Below are 22,236 nucleotides of genomic sequence, written 5' to 3'. Positions count from 1 at the left end.
TTTTCTTCACTGAAAAGAGGGGAATGAGGAGAAAAGGGAGATAAAGGGGAAAACAACATAAAAACCAAAAAAAACCAAACTATAATTTTTTCAGTTTACAGAAAAGGAAATATTTTAATCCAAAACTAAATAAAATTATCATCTGAAGTTCACTTTCGGTGACTGCCCTGTACTTAGAATTTGCTGTTTGGAGAACTTTCCTGCCTATAAGCTTGTTAGCCTGAATATTTGCTGAAAACCATTACTGAAGGGGTCGGGAACATTGTCCAAGCAAACTTATGTAGCAGCTCCAATTAACAGCCTTTAAAAATATATTTGCATACCTGCCCCACTTAACATTAGACTCAAGCTATTGAGTTGCATCCCTTGAGACAAAGGCCCCAGAGTGTGCTCAGCAGCTGAGCTTGTGCTGGTTATTACAATCTGTGGCAGTCTTAGTGCATTAATTTGTAAATTACATATAGATTTGATTCCCCCCCATCCTTCCTCTGACATCCCAATTATGTCTCTCCAAACTTTTACGAAGCTAATACTTGGGTCTGGACTCAAAGTCTGCAGCTCATCCCCCTCTCAAAATATTTGTATATTGATATGTTAAATAGATCAATGATGGGCTGAAACCTCACCTGAAAAAAATCAATGTAGCTTCATTGGCTTGAATGGAGCAATGCCAATTTACAGCAGCTGAGGATTTGGCCTTATAGTATTAAAAGTGTATTAGTTAGCCGGGTGGATATATTTTTTGGCACAAACACACACACACGATTATTCGAAAATCCAAAAGGCTCTAAAAACAAGGAAGTTGCTGCTGCAGCATATTATGTGGATCTTTTGAAAACATAAACTTTTGATGATAAAGTATCCTTGTAAATTTTCCTTACTGTTCAAACAGAGTCAAGGATTAAGAATTTCTAACCATGTTGATATGGCTGCTAGATAGACATATGCACAAAATCCATGAGCCTGAACAAAGTCCTCCATGTATGAAAGACACATTTTTGGGACCAGTTTTCAAAAGTCGACGCCTGAATTGCATGTGCAAAACCTGTATTTGTCCATGCAGATGTGCAAAGAGATGCACTAAATAGTTTGCACATAGGTATCTCTTTGTGTGTATAAGAAGATTGTGCAAGCTTCTGAAAACTTGTTTATGTGTGTGTGGGTGGGGAGAGGGATCCGCCCAGAGGGGGGAAGCAAATGGGGAGATTGCTCTGGGCCCCATGTTTGAGAAGGCCACCAAACCTGTGGGATTGGAGTAAGTGGCATTGCGACCTGGCACAGGGTCGCAGCACCACACAGGTTTGGCCCAGTTGCTCTGGGCACTGAGTGGCACTGCATGCTAGGTAGCAATGACACCTCAAAAATTTGGCCTGGCTACCCCTTCCCCCCATCATAACAGAGAGGCAGCCGTTCCAAACCTGAGTAGCACTGTGACCCCATATGACAGGTTGCAACGCCCAGCCCCACAGAGCAGGAGCGGCTGCTGCAGGGTGAGCTCATTCACTAGCCCACCCACACACCACACCCCGGAGCTTCAGTTTCAGATTTTGCCTGGGCCCTGCAAAACCTCTGTGCAACTCTGTGTGTGTGTGTGTGTGTGTGCACTCATTCATTCCTGTGTTCTGTGGCTGATTTTTGAGCCTCACATCTAGGGTGACCAGATAGCAAGTGTGAAAAATTGGAACAGAGGATGGAGAGTAATAGGTACCTATATAAGAAAAAGCCTTGAATATGAGGACTGTCCCTATAAAATTGGGACATCTAGTCACTCTGCTCACTTCACAGGCTATTTTTTAATACCATGCATGATTTGCTTATGCAATTACTGTGATTACACATGCAGTCATGGTAATTGTGCATATATATGACCAATTAGCTTCATAATTAGTCATCTGTAATGAATCATTTGCATACACAGTTACTGCAGATAATGTAAGTGCACATGCAGATTTAGCATGCACAGTTTTGCAGTTTAGAAGTCTGGCCTTTGTTTTATTTATTTATTTTTTAAAAAAGATATGGCTAGCTAGAAAAAAAGAAGTCCAATCAATTATTTTCAGAACTGGTAAATGAAAATTTTTCACTCAGGTTGACCGCTGAAGCTCAGCCAGAACTAATTTTTATGGCTGAGTCCATAAGCACAAACACAGTGCTTCATGTGAAAATGAACACAAACAGTGCTTCATATGAAAATATGGAGAGCATGTTAACTATGGCCCCAGTTCAGCACATGTATAACTTAAAGCACATGAATAATCCCATTCAAATCAATGGACTCATCCTGTGCTTAAAGATAGACATCGGCTTAAGTACCTTACTGAAGTGTGGCCTATAGCAGAGGTGTAATGGAGGGACTGTCTTCCTGAAACAGAAGACTCTCCCATGCTCAGCTGTTGCTGGGTATGAAGTCATACATTTTCTATAAAGCCTATGTGGTGAGGTGTTAAAAGAAGCACATGTTTATCTTTATGGCTCTTAACTTTAGACCAATTGTTCAGAAGAATCAGAAAGAAGCTCAACAGAAAGGATCCTCCTCCCCATTTATTTAGCATAATTTCTTGTCATTGAAACTGCCCCATTTATGTGCATCTCCCAACTCCTGTGCGAAGGCTGGAGGAGAAGGATTAGTCAGGTTACAATAGCTTTAAAGTGAAGAATAGATCACCATGAAGATAGTGATAAGACAGGAGACAATTAAGTCTCTAGAGACGATACAGACACCTGTAGCCAGATGGGAATGGACCAAAGTATTTCAGTGAATGTGAGCATTTAATTCTTCCTTTGATAAAGCCTTGAAAATGAAAAGCAGTAATTTTCAGGCACAGTTGGGCTAAATCATCATCAAGGCGTTTGAACTAAGCTTATTTCTCAGAGAGTGATTTGAGATTGCATAGATATGTTAGACAGATAACCTAGAATGAGAAAGTTTTAAATAGTGACTGGACAAACCACAAGTTTGGTTGTGATAAGAACTAAAAATATGGATACCTATTCAAAACTTTTCTGAAACCTAATCTTCTGAATCTAAACATTTGGGCTCGAAATCTCCACAAGCAGGCTTTTTTTGCAATCATTTTGGCACTTACCTCCTTAATCAGTCTGAAAATAGTGAGAAAAGCCTTCCTCATCGTTTTTCAGTACTTCTGCTTCTGGTCATCTCAGGAGCGCTGAGACCTGTCTTATGAAAAGCCCTTAACAGACTTTGGGTGCTGAATAATAAAGAGAAATGCATGAAAATGAACAAATGTAAAATGGGTAGTTTTGAACATCAAACAAGATTAATTGCAAGGCAAATTTGCATTAAGAATCAGGAGGGTAGAGAGCTTGTTATTCTCTACCGCCATCTGTACAATACCATGAGCAAAATGGCAAAAAACGCACTCACAAACCTCATAATACATATGTATAAGTACTAGAAGATAAACAGAGCAGCAGCAAAGAAAAGAGGAAAAGAATAGCTGTTGACATTATAGTTTCCTCCTTGCCCCAGGGGAAATTTTAACTCTTTTGTCCAAAAAAAAAATGGAAAAAAAAAAAATTCCCAACAATAATTCCCAAAACAAACAGACAAAAAATCCTTTTGGGAAAGTTTACTTTAATATTGCTATAATTTCAGTATTGTAATTATCATATAAGTAATGAATGTGTCTTGGATAGGCCTCACTTCATTATTTTCAATCTAAATAAAAAAGTAAAAATATAAGTAAACACAGAGTCCTCCATTAGTCCCCATCATTCTCTTTGTCTTCTCAGTCTTTCAGGACTGTAAGAACACAAGAACGGCCTTACTGGGTCAGACCAATGGTCCATCTAGCCCAGTATCCTGTCTTCTGACAATGGCCAATTGCCAGGTGTTTCAGAGGGAATGAACAGAACAGGTAATCATTAAGTGATCCATCCCATCAGCCTTTCCCAGCCTCTGGGAATTATAGTCTTGGCCTTCACAACATGCTCTGGCAAGGAGTTCCACAGGTTGACCATGTGTTGTGTGAAGAAATACTTCCTTTTGTTCATTTTAAACCTGCTGCCTATTAATTTCATTTAGTGACCCCTAGTTTTTTGAGTTATGAGAAGGAGTAAATAACACTTCTTTATTTATTTTCTTTACACCAGTCATGATTTTATAGACCTCTATCATATCCCTCCTTAATCATCTCTTTGCCAAGCTGAAAAATCCTGGTCTTTTAATCTCTCCTTATATGGAAGCTTTTCTATACCCCCAATCATTTTAGTTGCCCTTTTTTGTACCTTTTCCAATTCCAATATATCTTTTTTGATGTGGGTTGAATAGATCTGCACATGGTATTCAAGATGTGGGTGTACCATGGATTTATAAAGAGACAATACGATATTTTCTGTTTTATTATCTCTCCTTTTCCAAATGATTCCCAACATTCTGTTAGCTTTTTTGACTGCTGCTGAATATTGAGTGGATGGTTTCAGAGAACTATCCACAATAACTCCAAGATCTCTTTCTTGAGTGGTAACAGCTAATTTAGACCCCACCATTTTATATGTATAGTTAGGATTATGTTTTCCAATGTGCATTACTTTGTACTTATCAACATTTAATTTCATCAGCTATTTTTTTGCCCTGTAACCTGTTTTGTGAGATCCCTTTGTAACTCTTCGCAATTTGCTTTGGACTTACCTATCTTGAGTAGTTTTGTATCACCTGCAAATTTTGCCACCTCACTGTTTACCCATTTTCCAAGATCATTTATGAATATGTTGAACAGTACTGGTCCCAGTACAGGCCCCTAGGGGACACCACTATTTACCTCTCTACATTCTGAAAACTGACCATTTATTCCGACCCTTTGTTTCCTATCTTTTAATCAGTTACTGATCCAGGAGAGGACCTTCTCTCTTATTCCATGACCACTTACTTTGCTTAAGAGCCTTTGGTGAGGTACCTTGTCAAAGGCTTTCTGAAAATTTAAGCACACTACAACCAGTGGATCACCCTTTTCCACATGCTTGTTGACCCCCCTCAAAAATTCTAATAGATTGGTGAGGCATGATTTCCCTTTACAAAAACCATGTTAACTCTTCCCCAAACAAATCATATTCATCTATGTGTCTGATAATTCTGTTCTTTACTATAGTTTCAACCAATTTGCCTGGTCCTGAAGTTAGGCTAACTCGCTTGTAATTGCTGGGATTGCCTCCGGAGCCTTTTTTAAAAGTTAGCAACACATTAGCTACTTTCAGTCATATGGTACATAAGCTGATTTAAATGATAGGTTACATATCACAGTTAGTAGTTCTGCAACTTCACATTTGAGTTCTTTCAGTAATCTTGGGTGGATACTATCTGGTCCTGTTGACTTATTACTATTTGATTTATCAGTTTGTTCCAAAACTTCCTCTAATGACACCTCAATCTGGGACAGTTCCTCTGATTTGCTATCTGAAAAGAATGGCTCAGGTTTGGGACTCTCCCTTCCATCCTCAGCCTTGAAGACCGATGCAAATAATTCATTTAGTTTCTCTGCAATAGTCTGCTCTTCTTTGAGTGATTCTTTAGCATCTTGATCATCCAGTGACCCCACTGGTTGTTTAGCAGGCTTCCTGTTTCTGATTTACTTTAAAAAGTTTTGCTGTTACTTTTTGAGTCCTTGATTAACTGTCCTTCAAATTCTTTTTTGGCCTTCCTAATTATATTTTTATACTTCACTTGCCAGAGTTTATGCTTCTTTCTATTTTCCTCAATAGAATTTAACTTCCACTTTTTAAGAGATGCCTTTTTGCCTCTAACTGCTTCTTTTACCTTGTTATTTAGCTACAGTGGCACTTTTTTGGTCCTTTTACTATGTTTTCTGAATTTGGGGTATACATTTAAATTGACCCTCTATTATGGTGTTTTTAAAACGTTCCCGTGCAGCTTGCAGGGATTTCACTTTTGGCATTATACCTTTTAATTTCTGTTTAACTAATTTCCTCATTTTTGTGTAGTTCCCCTTTCCAATGCTACCATGGTGGCCTGCTTTGGTGTCCCCTCACAGGGAAGTTAAATTGTATTATCTTATGGTCACTGTTACCAAGCAGTTCAGCTATATTCACTTCTTGGACCAGACCCTGTGCTCCACTCAAGAATTGCCTCTCCTCTTGTGGGTTCCAGGACTAGCTGCTCCAAGAAGCAGTCATTTAAGGTGTCAGGAAACTTTATCTCTGTATCCCGTCCTGAGGTGATATGTACCCAGTCAATATGGGGATATTTGAAATCCCTCATTATTAGAGTATTTTATTTGTATAGCCTCTCTAATCTCCCTGAGCATTTCACAGTCACTGTCAGCATCCTGGTCAGGTAATCAGTAGTGTACACATTACACTACCATCTCTCTTTATGATCTCATCTCTTCATGAATACCATTCATTCCCTCTACTCTGCCATTTCTGGCCAAATATCAGTCATTTCCTCCCTCATCTCCTCTGAGAGAGACCCACACCAACTATGTGCAACAGTCTGACTCCCTCCCTCTCTCTGTTTCATTGTCCCCTTTTTCACCTGGGCTGCTGAGAACTCGGCATCTCTGATGCCTTAAAAGCTATCTATTAATTTCCCCCAGTTTGTGGCCAACCCTTCCATGTCCTTTAGGTTTTTTTTGGTCCCAGTCCCCCTTTCACATCCCAACTCCTTTGTTGGGATCACTGGAAAGTGTGAAGTGCCTTATAATAGCAACACTGATCATCAGCAGAGAGCAACACATTTTACAAAGGAGGTCAGCATTGTTGTCCTCATTTTGCTGATGGGGAAACTGAACCACATAGAGAAGAAGTGACTTGCCCAAGGTCACCCAGTAGGCTAGTGGCAGAGCCAGGAATAGAATCCACGTCTCCTAAAATCCTGTCCAATGCTCTGTCTGCCAGACCAAACTGCCTCCCTGTAAAACCATAAAATGAAATGTTATTGTACAGCATCCAGGCATTTGATTGTCTGTGAATCACAAGGTGCTTAGAGGTTTTCATGGTGGACTTATCTTTTTCCCTACTTTTATCCCCCTAATTGTTCGGCTGTTGAATCCTTGACTTTTCAGCTCCCCCGGTATCAGCTGACAAGAGGCACACATTAGCATTATCCCAGATTGTGTCTGTCACCCAAGGTCACATAAGATAAGCTACCAGCTGTCCACTTTACCAAGGCACGGTACACTGGACATTAATTAAACTGTATTCAGCAGTGTGCAGACTGACTCAGGATGCCTGGACCAAGCAGTGCAAAATATATTAGGACAAATTGCTTTGCCAATGCAAAATGCATTACAGCAACTCCAAAATATTTTCAGATTCTTAGATGTTGGGTTTAATAAATTAGGGCATAACTAGCTCAGATTTCATTGATTTCTGAAAAGTGAGAGAAGGGATCCAAATATCTCCGGGGGTTGGTATTTAACCAAGGGATATTTAATGTCTAAGTGAATGATTCATATTAAGTCCTGGTTGGTAACAAACAAAACTGGAGCATCCCTTGATCATGTGACATTGTTTGGTCACTTTTGCAAAAAAAGAATTTGCAATTTTGGCCAAACCAGTAAAACAGCAACAAAAAACACTTCCCATTCTCCCCCACCCCCTTTTTTTGGGTTTTTTTTTTTTTTTGTTTGTTTCTTCTGCCCTCAGTGCTTTGTTTAATGAACAATGAGAATGTCAATGAGAAAAATGTTATTTTGCCAGAGAAAGCTGTCTTTTTGCTGTGGAAATGACAAAATTAATTTGTGAAAAATGGAATTTCTACCTATAGCAATTTCAGGAAAAATCAGTTTTGTCCAGGGGCTGGAATTGAATCATCTTCTTTATAAAAAAGCTTGACCACAAAAAAGATGAACTGAGCCATGAATAAAACTCACAGTTACTCCTGACAGAAGATCAGCATAGCAGGAATTGGTAACATCACACAGCCCACCTTAGGCCAGGTTTACATGTAGACTGCTATCAGTCCATGTCATGAATATTTTTATTTGTCTACTTGTCATCATAGTCTCTCCAGAAAGGCAAAATATTGAACTGATGATGTGAGAGAAACATTCTCATCACCTGCCAGGGTATGAGCACTTTGGTGGGAAAATGCTGAAGTCTTATATTGCTGCTACAAGCACAAGCAAGATGTACCTTCTCTCTGACTGTCATTCTAAATATTGCGGTTGGGCCTAATGGCCCCAACTGAGATAGAAGCCACTTGGTGAAAAGGCACTGTACAAAAACATAATAAGGAACAGTCCCTGCCCAAAGAGCTAGCAACCTAAACAAAGAAGGCAGACAAACTGTGGAAGAGAGGCAGTATTCTTATTCCCATTTTATAGATTGGAGACCAAAGGCACAGACAGATTCAGGTCCAGATTCTTAAAGGCATCTTGGCCCCCAGCTCCCATTGATTGACTTCCATGGGAGCTAGAGGCCTAAACACCTTCGATGATCTGGTCCCCGGTAACTTGTCCAGCTAATCTGCAGCAGAGCTAGAACCAAACCCAGCTGTCTAAATTCACAGTGTAGCACCTTCGCCACAAGGCCAGCCTTTCTATGCTTGACTCTCTAGGGATATGTCTACACTACAATAAAAGACCTGCAGCATGGCTACAACTGGCCCTGGTCCATTGACTTGGGCTCATGGGGCTATAAAATTGCAGTGTAAAAATTCAGGCTTGGGTTGGAGCCTGAGCTCTGAGATCCTCCCCCCCACACACACAGAGCCTCAGAGCCCGAATGCCTACATTGCAATTTCATAGCCCCGCAGCCGACTGACCTGGGCTCTGAGACTTGGTGCCATGGGTTGTTCATCATCATGTAGACGTACCCTGAGAGTCTTCAATTTCTAGTGCTGTCCGATCAGCACCTTCCAGGAGGAATAAAGGTAAAATATTTTCCTTTTGTGATTCCTCTGCACGTCCCAAAGAAATACAAACACTTCTGTCACCACTAGCGCTACATAAGTCCTCTTTTCTCTTGCTTTTCTCTTGGCATCTCTGTGCTCTTTTCTGGAAATAGCTGCAACCAAAGGAAGGAAGAGTTTAGGTGTTCTATATTCAAAGGTCAAACCAAACACTTTATACACGCTGATGGGTTTACTCCCTTCCTTGTTCCCTGGCCCTTCCAGATGTCTAAACTGGCTGCTATAAACACAGGTTATTACTCCCCCGCTGGCAGTTGATTGAAGTGTGGTTTCTCAAGCTGAAAGGCAGAGGAAATGGCACAGAGCAATAAAGCAATAGTTCGTTGTGTTAAAGCAGTGCAAGCACCAGGTGACAGCTGAATGGGCTGAACTGTAAGGTCTCTTTAGCACTTTGGGATCACTCCGTATAATAAAGTTCTGGCACACCGTGCTTCACATCAGTCTGGTACAACCTGATCAGGAATTAGAGTATAGAGGCATTGGTAATGTCTCCACGGCTAGCTTTCCCAAGAGGGTTCCATCTGAAGTCTTATTTCTCCAATTTTCCCCGGAAAATAATTTGTCATTACAGGAGAGAAACTAGATTCCACCCCCACCACCTCTGTATAATTTCAGCCATTAAACACAAGAGCGTTTTAAATTGGGGAAAAGGAGCTCATGAGTCTTTGGCCCCCCTCACTCAGAACCGGAGCCAGTTTGGAACTTCCAAACTGGCACAGTTGTTGATGGGCACAGCAGCTTGTGCATATGCTGGCTCTTAAGAGAACTCCTTTTTGAACCCACAGCGTTATCATTCTTTTTTATCCCTGGTGACCAAATATCCATGGCTGAAGCCGCTGTGAAAAGATTTAGCCTACAGCAGCGAAATTTGCATTGATGGAACTGCATCGGTGTAAATTAGATTGGGTATATTTACATTAGGGGCTTGCACTGAAGTAGCTATTTCAATGGAGTTACTCTAGTGTGAATTAGACAGGCCCTGAGATAATGAGCTTCTGGCAGGGACCATTCCATTCATTATGCCAATAAGGCCAGTAAGGTGTGGGAGGCAGGGAACCCTGCAGAGTTTGGCAGCTGAACAGGACAGCAAGAGCTGTGTGGTCCAGCCAGGTACCCCAGGAACCCTATGGAGTTTAGCAGCTCTGCAGGGCAGTGGAAGTTAGTGGGCCCTGACTTTTGTGAGCCTTTAAAGGGTTATTCTTGTAAACCAGGCTTGATCTCGTCCAGGTTAGCTTTCTGGTCCTTAAAATTTTATGAATGGAAAGCTTTAAGGGTGGAAGTGTTAGACAGGTTGAGGTCTGAGTCATTTTACCATTGCAAGCATAAAACTTGAAGCAGCTCAGTACGGCCGATGCTGCCCCCACTGCCCAGCAGAGCTCCTAAACTCCAGAGGATCCTTGGGAGCCTTGTTTACCTCTCTCTTTGCCTTTTCCCTCCTATAGAGTTGCAGAGCTCATTCCGTTCAGTAAATTCACCTTGCACATTCAGAAAACAACCTTAACTCTGACCCACAAAACACTTATATTCCCTTTCAATGCATTAGAACTTCCACAGTCTGGAATTTGCTCCTCACCTGATGCAAAAGAGTCCAAATTCGGTGGCCTTCCAGACACCCTGCCAACAACATTTATTTGATTAGGTTTTGGGAGATTCTGAGGGTGTGCATCCTAGACGACAGGCAGAAAGCAGTTTCTCTAGGTAGCTGGCTGAATTCTTGTTGAAATGATTACGGTAATGCTGCTGAATTTTTATTGTATCATTAATGGTTTGTTTAAGTTTTGCAAAGGCATCTGTTTTGTAATTATTTAAATCCAAGTAGATAAAAACCTGCCCACTTCTTTAGTTTTCACAGGCAGAGATCTATCAAATTCCAGCTCTTCCCTGCATTTCTTGTGTGACTTTTTGGCAAGAAACTTAATTTATCTTTGCCTTTGTTTTACTCATCTGTGAAAGTGTGCTAGTACTATTTACCCACCGTGAGAGCAAACAGGCTCATGGCCCCAGCTATAATCCTAGCCCTTTACTTTTCCACTTGCTCTGAAGGAAAGGACTGTCTCTGTTTTACTTTGATATGAACACAATGTTATCCAATGGGATTCACCTTTAAGGGCAAGAAATACCTTGCAGGACAGGAAGAATTTTCAAGGGGCAGGACTCTGAATAGTGCTTATAAAGTGCTATACATGGAGAGCAGTGGAGATACATGGAGGGCAAGAACTGACTATTTATTACTTCTTAGCACCTGGGACAATGACCCTGAAACTTAACCAGAGCACTTGGGCACTACTATATTGCAATTTATTTGTCGTTATTATAATTGTTGGTGCTGTCTTAGTGAGCTATTGTGCAACTGGCTAGCATCAGCCAAATGTGTGTGTCTGTTCGTGGGTCAGCAGTTGGGAAAGAAGAGGATCATCACTGGTTAATATTTCTACTGCTATAGAACTAAACATGACAGATTCATTTTTCTGTGTTTGTTGCATCCAGCCACTGACACGGGAATCTGTGACCGATGACACCTGGTCACTCATAATTCATTCATCATTCAGGCAACTGCCGTGGCACCAAGTGACACGAAGCTTATGAACCAGTGCAGCTGGATTGTTGATATACAATTGTCCGATTGGCCAGCTGGCATTAGTTTCGAGCACTGATGTCAGGTGCTAGCCAAAACATATCTATCCTTTTGAAATGCAGACTTTGTTTTGTCTGTTGACAGCACTACAGTATATGTCAGACTAAAGCAATCAAATCAATATATAGTGAACACAGAATAAAAATCAATAGGAAGTGTATCTGATTGATGCAACCAGATTAAGCATTGTTCTTATTGTCGTCTAAACACCATACTGTAGATACACATGGTGAAATATATGTACTGTACACTAACTCCATCAAATGAGAAATGTACAGATTTTTATACAATTATTACCACACCACATGATGCCTTTATGCAGGGCAATTTCTAATCACCACAGTTATCACTAAAACCAAATTTGATGCACCAGACAGTAACTGCCCTCACACACACATTGTATGCCTCCAAAACGCTGCCCCCTCTATATAAACCTACGCCCATATCCTGCATAACATTCCCCTCCAGTATAAAGCTAAACTCATATCCAGCACATACATACACCCACACATATCACCGAAGACATATAGTCACATGAATACAACCTCACACATATCCCAACACACATTATAGCAATCACCTAAACCCACACCCTTCTCCCTCCAGCAACACATGTACTTCCACATCCATATGCTTGTATATAGTACTTATATGTACTGTACATCCAAACCCAGGACATATCCCACACCAAAAAGAGCCACATCCCAATCTCTACCCTCTCAGCCACTTCTCTTCAGCCTCTTTGATTCCCCGGTGCAGCACAGACCTCCAGCGTTGTCTGTTGCTAGCTGCACCTTCCCAGCTTGAGGTGTGGATGTTGAAAGTTTTCAATTCCCTCTTCCAAATGTCCTTGAATCTGAGCCTAGATTGGCTTAGTGACCTTGGAGCATCTGCAAGTTTCTCCGTACAGGAGATCCTTTGGAATGTGTCCATCATCCATCTGGTGCAGATGACCAAGCCATTGGAGACATCTGTGTTTGAGAATGGCCATTAGACTTGGCAATTTTGCTTTTTCAAATCTTCAGTGTCAGGAACTTTTGTTTCCCAGTTGGTATTTAAAGTAAAATGAAGACAGAAGGTATGGGAAGTGTTTTGCCTTACCTTCTGCCTGCTTTAGGTCCAGGTCTCTCCGTCATTCAACAGCGTGCTCAGAATACACATCCGGTGCAACCATATCTTGAATATCAGTTTCCTGTTATCTCACACATGCTTGGTCATTTGGCTTCCTTTCTGATGCAAGAATAAAGCTCATTATCTAGAGATAAGTTATCCTATACACTTGATCTTAGATAGCAGAACTTGTTCACAACTTCTAGCATGGTACTAGCTATAAAAACTTCTAGTGCAGTCAACACACCTTGTGCCTCAATCTTTGTTTTCTTTAGACTGATGGTTAGTCCAAATTCATCATGCTAGCACAAAGCTATTGCAAAATTGCTGGACCTCCTCTCTACTATGTGTGACAAGCATTGTGTGGTTGGTGAAAAGAATGACTGAACCCAAAAACTTAAAGAGAAACATAATCAGAAATACCACAGTATATCTGGTAAACTACTGAGTCTGGAGTGATTTCCACCCCAAATCATCTATCACCCTCCAGCCTGCTGAAGAAGGAAGCAGTAAAGTCAACAGACATTCAGAAACTCAGTTTATGTTAATCCAAAATCCAAGCTCATGTGGTGAGCATTTTAAGAACCTGGCCCAAGTTTGGGGCTCATGAAAATTATCTGTTATTCTTCTAGAAATATTGACAGCATATTTCATTTTAAAGTCCCATATTCTCCCCTTCTGCTCAATCATTCTTATTCTTCTCTAGGATTTCACTAGCAAAGAGGAAGAAAGTAGCTGAACATCATTGGCCTGATTCTCTTTCCATTTACACCAGTTTAACTCTATTGACTTCAATGGAATTTATCTATGTAACTCCATCATTGTAGTATCTAAAATCCCTGCAAGGTAGGAAGATCTCCTTTACAAATGGGTAACTGAAGCACTGAGAAAGTTGTCCAGGATCACCTGGAAGATTCTGGCAAAGATAGGAAACTAAACACATTTTTCCCAAGTTTTGGCACACTGCCTTAATCACACGACTATACTTCTTCTTGATTTACACAGCTGTAAGTGAGAGGAGAATCAGGACTTGTGCCTTCTGAACTGGTCTGTATATCTCTGATTTCAAAGCACATTTTTCACTGCTGCATTGCTTGAAACATTTGTTCTCATTAGCCATGAGACTGCTGTGGAAAATGACATGCACTCAGAAAGCATACCTGCTTTCTCTACCTCTCGTAGCTGCTGTGCTGCTGAATATCAGGCATATCCTAATCTTCCACTGATTTCAACAGAATGAAACACTGGTACAACAGCAGGTGCAGCAAAATCCCACTTGTGAAAGAGTTAAAAAAAACATTTCCAACCAGAGACACTCAAAGGGACCTTGTTTCTTGGTATTAAATATAAGTAAATGTTTAAAATGTCTCCGAAACACTGACTGTTAGACAAAGTCAACAAAAAAAGAAAAAATAAACAATAAGATCAGTATTTTAAAAACCAACAAATCATTAAATCCAAGGCTGATCGTATAAAAGTAACGACATGTTAGGCCTTGGGGTCAAATGGTTCATTTCCTGAATCATTAAATCTGGTTTCCCCCAAGCACAAGTGGCTACTGCTATGTTCTCTCTTGGAAGGATGTGCAATGTAATAAATGAAAAAGGACTCAGATGCAAACGAAGAAAAGAGTTGAAGGAATGTCCTCACACACCATTTTATTTGTTTACACAATCAAAGAGGAAGTGGATTTCTTCCGTAGCCCCAGCTAAGTGCATTCTCGCTCTCACAAACACACATACACACCTCTGCATTGTACCATATTGTTATCCACCCCAACTCTTTTGGCCCAAAACTATTTTATTGGGTTCAAAATTAACCTTGGGCAGGGCAACATTGAACACCATAATGCGACACGAGAATATTTCCTTGTGACATTGGTTTCTGATATTGCACAGCTGTGTGACAAGACAGTGTCACAATCGACAAGTTTATTCTGTAGGACAAACTGTTAAAGATCTCGTTTTCTTATTTCTCATTTCATTTCAATTCTATCTGTTGTATAGCGCATATCATTAGTGCATCTCAAAGCCCGTTACAAAAAAGGGTCAGAATTATTATATCCATTTTACAGATGGGGAAACTGAGCCACAGAAGGTGACGTGATTCGTCCAGAGTAACCTAGCAGTGAACCCAAATCTTCCAAGTCACAGCCCGGTGCACTAAATACTAGACCACATTGCCGAGTATGTATTTGCACTCACTTTAAGGGTCCTGTCACAGGGTAACCCTGGGACTATCAGAGGGAGCAGGGCCATTGCACCCGTGAGTCATCAGCTCACTCCAACTAGGTTTAAAAGAGGGCACGTGGGCTCTACAGGGGAGAAAGACCTGGTGAGTCAGAGCTGCCTGAGAGAGACAGAGTAGTGGTGTTGTCGCTGTGTTGGTCTCAGGATATAAGAAAGACAAGGTGGGTGAAGGAATTTTCTTTTATTGGACCGACTTCTGTTGGTGAAAGAGATACAGAGCTGGTGCACCACAGAGGCCATGGCCAGGCCTAATCTATTGCCCTCGGCAGCTGCCCAAAATCTGCCACTCTAGACAGCTGCCTACTTTACCTACAGCTAAAGTGACCCCCTGCATGCCATGGCCTGAGGAAGGAAGGCTTTCCAGATTCATCCACTTTACATCACTCTAGCTGCATAAAGGAGCTGTTATAAAGACAGCTTAAGGGAAATGGATCTTCTTAAGTATCATCTGCCCCATAGTGGCTAGTCCACATAAAAGGCTAAGGAATCTGCTATTGCTCTCATGGCATGCACATCCGTGAACATTCGCAATAGCCAGCACACAAATGTTAATGACAGTGAGTGCAAAAAACAAAACAAAACATGGCGAACACAAATTCATATGGGGCCTGATCTCACTGATTTCAATGAGCTTTGAATCAGGCCCATAACGAGTTGCAGAAAATATTTTGTGCTATTCGCCCAGGTCTGATGAGAGAACGTTAAACAGATCAGACTGATTTTTCTCGGGTGTTCTCACTTTTCCAGCAGGTCCCACACAAACTTAGAGGCCTCTTTGTGAGAGCAAAGGCCATGTGCATGGAATTTGAAACATTTCTAATGTGTGAAAGCTAGCCTAATTGCACATACTATGTACACACACCCACACACACACCATGTGGAAAATAATAAATGTTTATGATGGAATTATTTGCTTCATTTAGGATTTTAGGATTTTGTCCAGGATTGAAGCAATTGTTAAAAACAACCTTTTAATTATGAACATATTTACAGCGTTGATGTTACCTAATAAGGCCTCTGTGCTCCTGATCGGGTATGTTCAGTTATTTTATATAACAAAGTAGTTTCTCCATTAAAGTGCATAAGATTCTGAATGTTAATCAGGTGTAGCTTGAGATCAGGCAGTGCTCTTGAAAATCCTTAAATTCTTTTAGCCTTTGAGTGCTATGTTCAAGTTTTGGCGCACAGAAACTAGTGCACTCCTAACCTGCGATGTGTCATAAACATTCGCTATTGTTCAGTGCGGGCGCTTTCTGGCTGAGGGCCAGGCTGTGAATCTCTGACTCACATTGGCCAATGGCTTCAATGGGGCTCCTCATGTGAGTAGCTACTCACCACTGTCAGGAGGGAATTTCTGCCAGCACTTCTTGAAACTTACGCTCAAATTTAGTTGAGTTCCAAAGTTAACTTTTAATGACCCAGTGACAGCCAGGGTGGAAAATGTTTTTGGTATCTCCATCCTATGCCTCCCTAAATGACATAATCAAAAAAAAAAAAAAAGGGGGGGGGCAGATTTGGTGCCCCCAAATGCAAAGATTTGGCACCTAAGGCAGCTGCCCTGATCACTCACCCCTAAGTCTGGCCCTGGCCCTGGCCCCGGCCCCTGCTCCTTCAACTCCTGTGCAGAGGAATAGCTTTATGCACGTAAACAGGCTCACTGAGCTCAATGGGAGTGGTGTTGCCTAGTGGTCAGAGCACTAGACTGGGACTTAGGAGACCTGGGGTGCCCTTTTTGCTCTTCCACGGGCCTGTTCAATGCCTTTGGGCAAGTCACGTTGCCGCTCTGTGCCTCAGTTTCCCAGCTGGAAGATGGAGGTAATGCTATTCCCTCCTTTGTAAAGCACTTTGAGATTTACGGATGAAATGGACTATATAAGAGCTACATATTCTGTTTGTGTGTGAGTCTGTGGCCCACTGAGAGCCAGGCTCCGGATGATAAAAGGCTTACTAACTTCTGCTGGCTAATGAAGAGTCTTCTCTAGTTCAAGCGGTAGCAACCCATGTTTTTAGAGATGAAGATTCTGTCCTTGATGCCAGCTGTATACAGTGTAAATGATGATTGCAATTTCTGGTGGTCTTATTCCAGTCTCATGTGAGTACATGCCACCCCCCCCCTCAGTGGAGCCCCTGGAATACTATGAGGTGTTGCAGCAGATCAGGATTGAGGACAATTACCAGAGCTGCTTGCAGTTCTTTGCGTAGAAGCTGCCTCTACCCATGCTCTGAAGAGGGCTGGGGTAGCAGGCTTGCCTCTTATTACTGCATAACCTGGTTGTGCATTGGCACAGCGCACCCTGAGGATGACTGAATAGTTCAGCAAGGGACAGATAAATGCCTCTGCAGCCCTGTGATGTTAAGCTGGTCCTGGTGAAAGTGTAACGGGTGTGCTAAGGGGTGAAAAAGTACAAGACACAATTCCAGGAGCAGTGTACGCAGACAGAAAACTGCCATCTGATAATAGATAGCCAAGCAGAAGGCTGCGAGAACCGCCGTTGAGTGGGGGGGGGCAGCTGCTGCTGCTGCTGCTGATCATCTCCTTTCTGGGAGAAGTAATCCATTTTTTAAAGGGCTTATTTTTATTATTTGTATGACGGCAGAGCCAAAAGAAACTGGGGCCCCATGGTACAAGCACAAACACCCAGTGCCAGCTCTGAAGAGCTAACGGTTAAACAGCCAATGCATGGAGCGATGATCTGGGTAGGTTCTTGTGGGCTATTCACAGAGAAGGGAGGAAGCCCATGATTGGGGGAGTGGAGGGGACACTACTGAGATGGAGCGGGGAGCTTTTTTTGGCAGCTGGTGTCCTGTGCGTGGCCCACTTAGCAGCTGATGCCATATGCGCAGACACCGTCTGTCCAGGAGTCGGAGCTCTGTCCTCCCTCCCATCCAAGGGGATGGTGTACGAGCTCCTGCCCCTGCCCTGTGCCAGATGTCTCTGCAAGGACCTATGGCAGGACTGGGCCAGGGAGTCACATAAGCAACCAACTCTCCCGGTCAGCTAGGGGCATACACTATGTCACCCCTGCATGGTCGCTGCACACCAACCCCAGCCAGTCGAATGAAAGACAATGGGGAGAGGAGAACTGATCCTACCTGCTCCTCAGTGGATGGTCCAGCACCTCACCTTCATGAGATACCATGGGAAAAGACTGGAGGTGGTGGTCCTGAAACATACTTCAGTCCCCACAATATTTCTATTGCGTAGGTGCTAGCCTCCTTCCCCCAGTTGGCAGGATCTGGTCCCTTGTGTATGTGTGTATTGTTCCACATATAGTATGTTGCTTTTCTCTACAGTTGGCATTACATGTCATCAGAAGAGTTTTGCAAATAAGATCAAATGTGCCAAGCTATATTACAAGTAGTTATTACAGGCATAGCCAGTTTTGCTTGAGTTTAGTTCTGATTTTAGTTCTTATTGCAAAATGGATTTTTGCAATCATTTATTTCACCATACTCCTCTGACATGTCTCAGCAAGCAGCCAACAGTAAACAAAACTTTTCCTTAAAGTGAGTATGGAAAATCTCCTGTAGGAAGGCTTGTATCTATGAGTTTGTGTGCCCTGGGGAAGGGGTGGGAAGGGGGTTTTATACTGAAAAGGACCAGCTTTGCAAAAGACTGCATGGTTGGAGCCAGATTTGCAAAAGAATTTAGCACCCAGAAAATCTGACCCTTATTTATCTGCCTAATTGGGTGTTGCGTTCTTTGGAAAACCTGGCCCCAAAACTATTAGAGATTAAACCCGATGCATTTTGGGAATCCCTTGGTAATAAATAGCATTTCCCCATTTTTAAAATAAACAAACAAAAAACCCACCCTGAGGGCCAGTCTTTTTAAAAATAATTCAGGATCTGATTCTCAGATGATTATACATGAGCCCCATCTTGTGCTTTCCCTTTAAAATACGCACAAACTATCTTTGACAGCAAAGAAATTCAAACACTGCCTGCAACAAACTTCCCCTTCAATGACAAACAGAGAAAACCTGATTGAGTGATTGAATGAATGAATGACTGGCTCTTGAACTACAATATATATAATTTTTTTTAAGATTGGGAAGACATCAGCCCTTTAGCTCTGCTTTCTGCTATTAACCTCTATTAGCATTATAATTAGAAATACCTGGTAAATTTCTCCCTTTGATCTAGTCTGCATGTCACTCATTAGCCTTTTAAACTCTAGATTTCCCTTCTCTTTCTTGACATTCGCTATTGTCTTCATCCTGAATACCTTCCCTGCTGTTCTGAAAAGCTGGACAAAAAACACTAAGAGGCTAGATTGTGGTATCAAGTACCATGGCTTCAGGGTCTGGGGCAGCTGCCATGTTCTAAAAGCTCCCTTTATTCTTTGCAGCCAGAGCTTTCCAACTGCATGAAGGACGAATACTCACTTCCCTCCCCTTTACCTTTCATGGGGGAAAAAAAGAGTTCGGACAACAATAACTCCTTCCCTCTTTGCAGTCTGGCCCAGCGTATATTAATACACCTTGGAATCGCTTGTCTCTGTTGGTTTTAGTCCTTTGCCCTTTTTTCCCTTTCTCTTTGTACCTCGGCTTCATCTTTGCTACTATTCACTCTATTCCCAATGCTGAAATCTAAATCCCAAGTGCAAGCAAAAATACTCAGCCATTCATGACAAATTGAATGGCTTTATTAAAAAGGAAGATAGCACCTCATCTAATGTTACAATGCACTACAATAATCTCCATCACTAGCTCCATAAAGAAAGCAGCATGTCTTTGGTTTAAGTAGAGACGATGCTGACGATCTGTGGGTTTGAAAGGACCAGAGAGAGAATTGCATATGACAAGGGCTCACCTTTCCAGCTTTGATGGCTGTTATTTATTCACAGGTACATAATGGTCAACACTAGTCAAAGCCAGGGGATGATATTCCAGTCATGTGCAGCATGCCAACAACTCAGTCAAGAATGCTGAAATGTTCTGTAAATTCAGGGCCGCATTCTCAGCTAGTGTAAATCAATCTATATCGGCTGAGGGTCTGGCTTTCAAGCTACACACTTCTGTTCCGTTTTTAAATTACTGGACATCCTCTAGCCGGAGCAGACTTCAGCATTTTAACAACAGACCCTCCTCTATGCATAACCTAGCTACAGATATATACTACTGTCACATGCTGGATCCCTTCAAATGTCTCTGAGGGTATGTCTACACTGCGGAGTGAGGTTGATTTAATTTAAATTGACCTTTGCCCGTTGAGCTGCAGAATTTGGTGGAGCGTGATCACACCATGCTCATTGCGACCGGGGATTGTGTCCCCACCATCTGTACTTAAGTCAATAATCAAAACAGTGCACCCTGGGTAGCTATCCCATAGTGCAACTACCCGCAGGGGCATGTGGGAAAGTTGTCGTCTTCCCAGGATGCAACATACTCCCTCCCCCACTCTCTTCTTCTCCCAGTCCAAACAAACAGACAATCGCCTTTTCGTGCCATTTTTTCAAACCCTTCACTCTGTGCCATGCGCGTGCCATTGCCTGAGAGGAATGGCGTCTGCTCAGCTCTTCTCTATTATTGTGAGCAGCACAAACACCTCACGACTTATTCTGCAGTATTTTCAGGGGCGAGACAGGAGCCATAGTGCTGAAAATTGTGATGTTACAGAGGCCGCCTTGCTACAAGCCATAGAACGAAAGAACTCCCGTTTGCTGCAGTCTGTCATGGACCATCTTCAGTCGGTGGAGTGCCGCTTCTGACCCGGGAAACAAGCAGTGACTGGTGGGATCGCATCGTTATGAAGCTGTGGGAGGATGAGCCGTGGCTGCAGAACTTTCAGATGTGAAAGGCCACTTTCATTGAACTTTGTGCAGAGCTGTCCCTGGCTCTGAAATGCATGAATACTCGCTTGAGACCTGCTCTGACAATAGAGAAGAGAGTGGCCATCGCTCTGTGGAAGCTGGCAATGCCAGACTGCTACCGGTCAGTTGGGAATCAATTCAGAGATGGTAAATCCAGCGGGGGAGCAGCTGTAATACAAGTGTGCCAGGCCATAAATAGACTTCTGCTAAGAAGGGTAGTGACTTTGGGAAATGTGGAGGACATAATGGAAGGCTTTTCTTCAATGGGGTTCCCAAACTGTGTGGGGGCCATAGATGGCATGTACATCCCTATCTTAGCCCCAGACCACCTTGCCACAGAGTACATAAATCAGAAGGGATACTTCTCGATGGTGTTGTAGGCCCTTGTGGATCACAGGGGACGTTTCACTGACATCAATGTGGGGTGATCTGGAAAGGTGCATGACACATGCCTCTTTAGGAACTCTGGTCTATTCAAAAAGATGCAGGCGGGCTCTTTCTTCCCTGACCAAAAAATAAATATTGGCTATGTTGAAATGCCAATAGTGGTCCTGGGGGATCCTGCCTACTCCTTGCTCCCCTGGCTAATGAAGCCGTACACTTGGCACCTGGACAGTGACAAGCATTTTAATAATAGGCTCAGAAGGTGCAGAATGGTGGTGGAATGGGCATTTGGCTGTTTAAAGGTCTACTGATGCAGTTTGCTCACTAGGTTAGACCTCAGTGGAAAAAAACATCCCAATGGTTTTATCTGCCTGCTGTGTGCTCCGTAATGTCTGTGAGACAAAGGGGGAGAAGTTCCCATTCTGTTGGGTTGTGCAGCCAGATAGGCTGGCCACAAATTTTGAGCAGCCAGATGCCACTGCAACGCTGAGAGCCAATCGTGGAGCGCTGCGCCTCAGGGAAGCATTGAAAAACCGCTTTTGCAAGGAGACAAAACAGTGATGTGCCTCGCTTATCTGTGCTGTGCTTTCACTTCCCATCCCTCACCCATCCAGTTCTCCCCTCACCTTCCCCCTCCCTTTATTCCCTTGTTATCAATATATAAACAATCATGATTTGTAAAGCAGTACTTTTTTATTGGCGATCCTTCTCAGAGGGGGGGGGAAAGGAAGATAATTGAACATTCCGCACGCATTGAGTGGGGCCTAAGAGGGGATACAGAGCCCATTTTGGCTGTGCACACATGAAAGAATCACACATTCCCACTCCTTAAAGAGGCCATCGCCTCTTTCTGCTCCCCTCAACCAGTGAGGAGTGCAGCACGTACTGCACCCTACTCAACCTGCTCAAGGAAAGCGTGCATTAGCTTAGAGTTTTGCAGGGGCTACAGAGGGAGTCTCTCCTGCCGCTGAGTTTCCTGAAGCTCAACCAGACACCTCAACATGTCTGACTAATCACGCATTATACATAGTATCTCATCTTGTGTTGAACACTCATACTCCTGCGCTTCTTTTCTGTTGTCCATGTCCCTGTTCAGTTTGTCAGATAATGAAATCCTCCATGGCTTAGCTTTGTGTCAGGAGCCATGGAAGCA

Source organism: Emydura macquarii, unplaced genomic scaffold (genome assembly GCF_026122565.2).
Source record: "Emydura macquarii macquarii isolate MOO-44397 ecotype Brisbane River unplaced genomic scaffold, CSIRO-AGI_Emac_v2 contig_2676, whole genome shotgun sequence".
NCBI lineage: Eukaryota > Metazoa > Chordata > Testudines > Chelidae > Emydura > Emydura macquarii.
The sequence above is the reverse complement of the archived record's forward strand: the minus strand, read 5'-3'. Positions refer to the sequence as shown.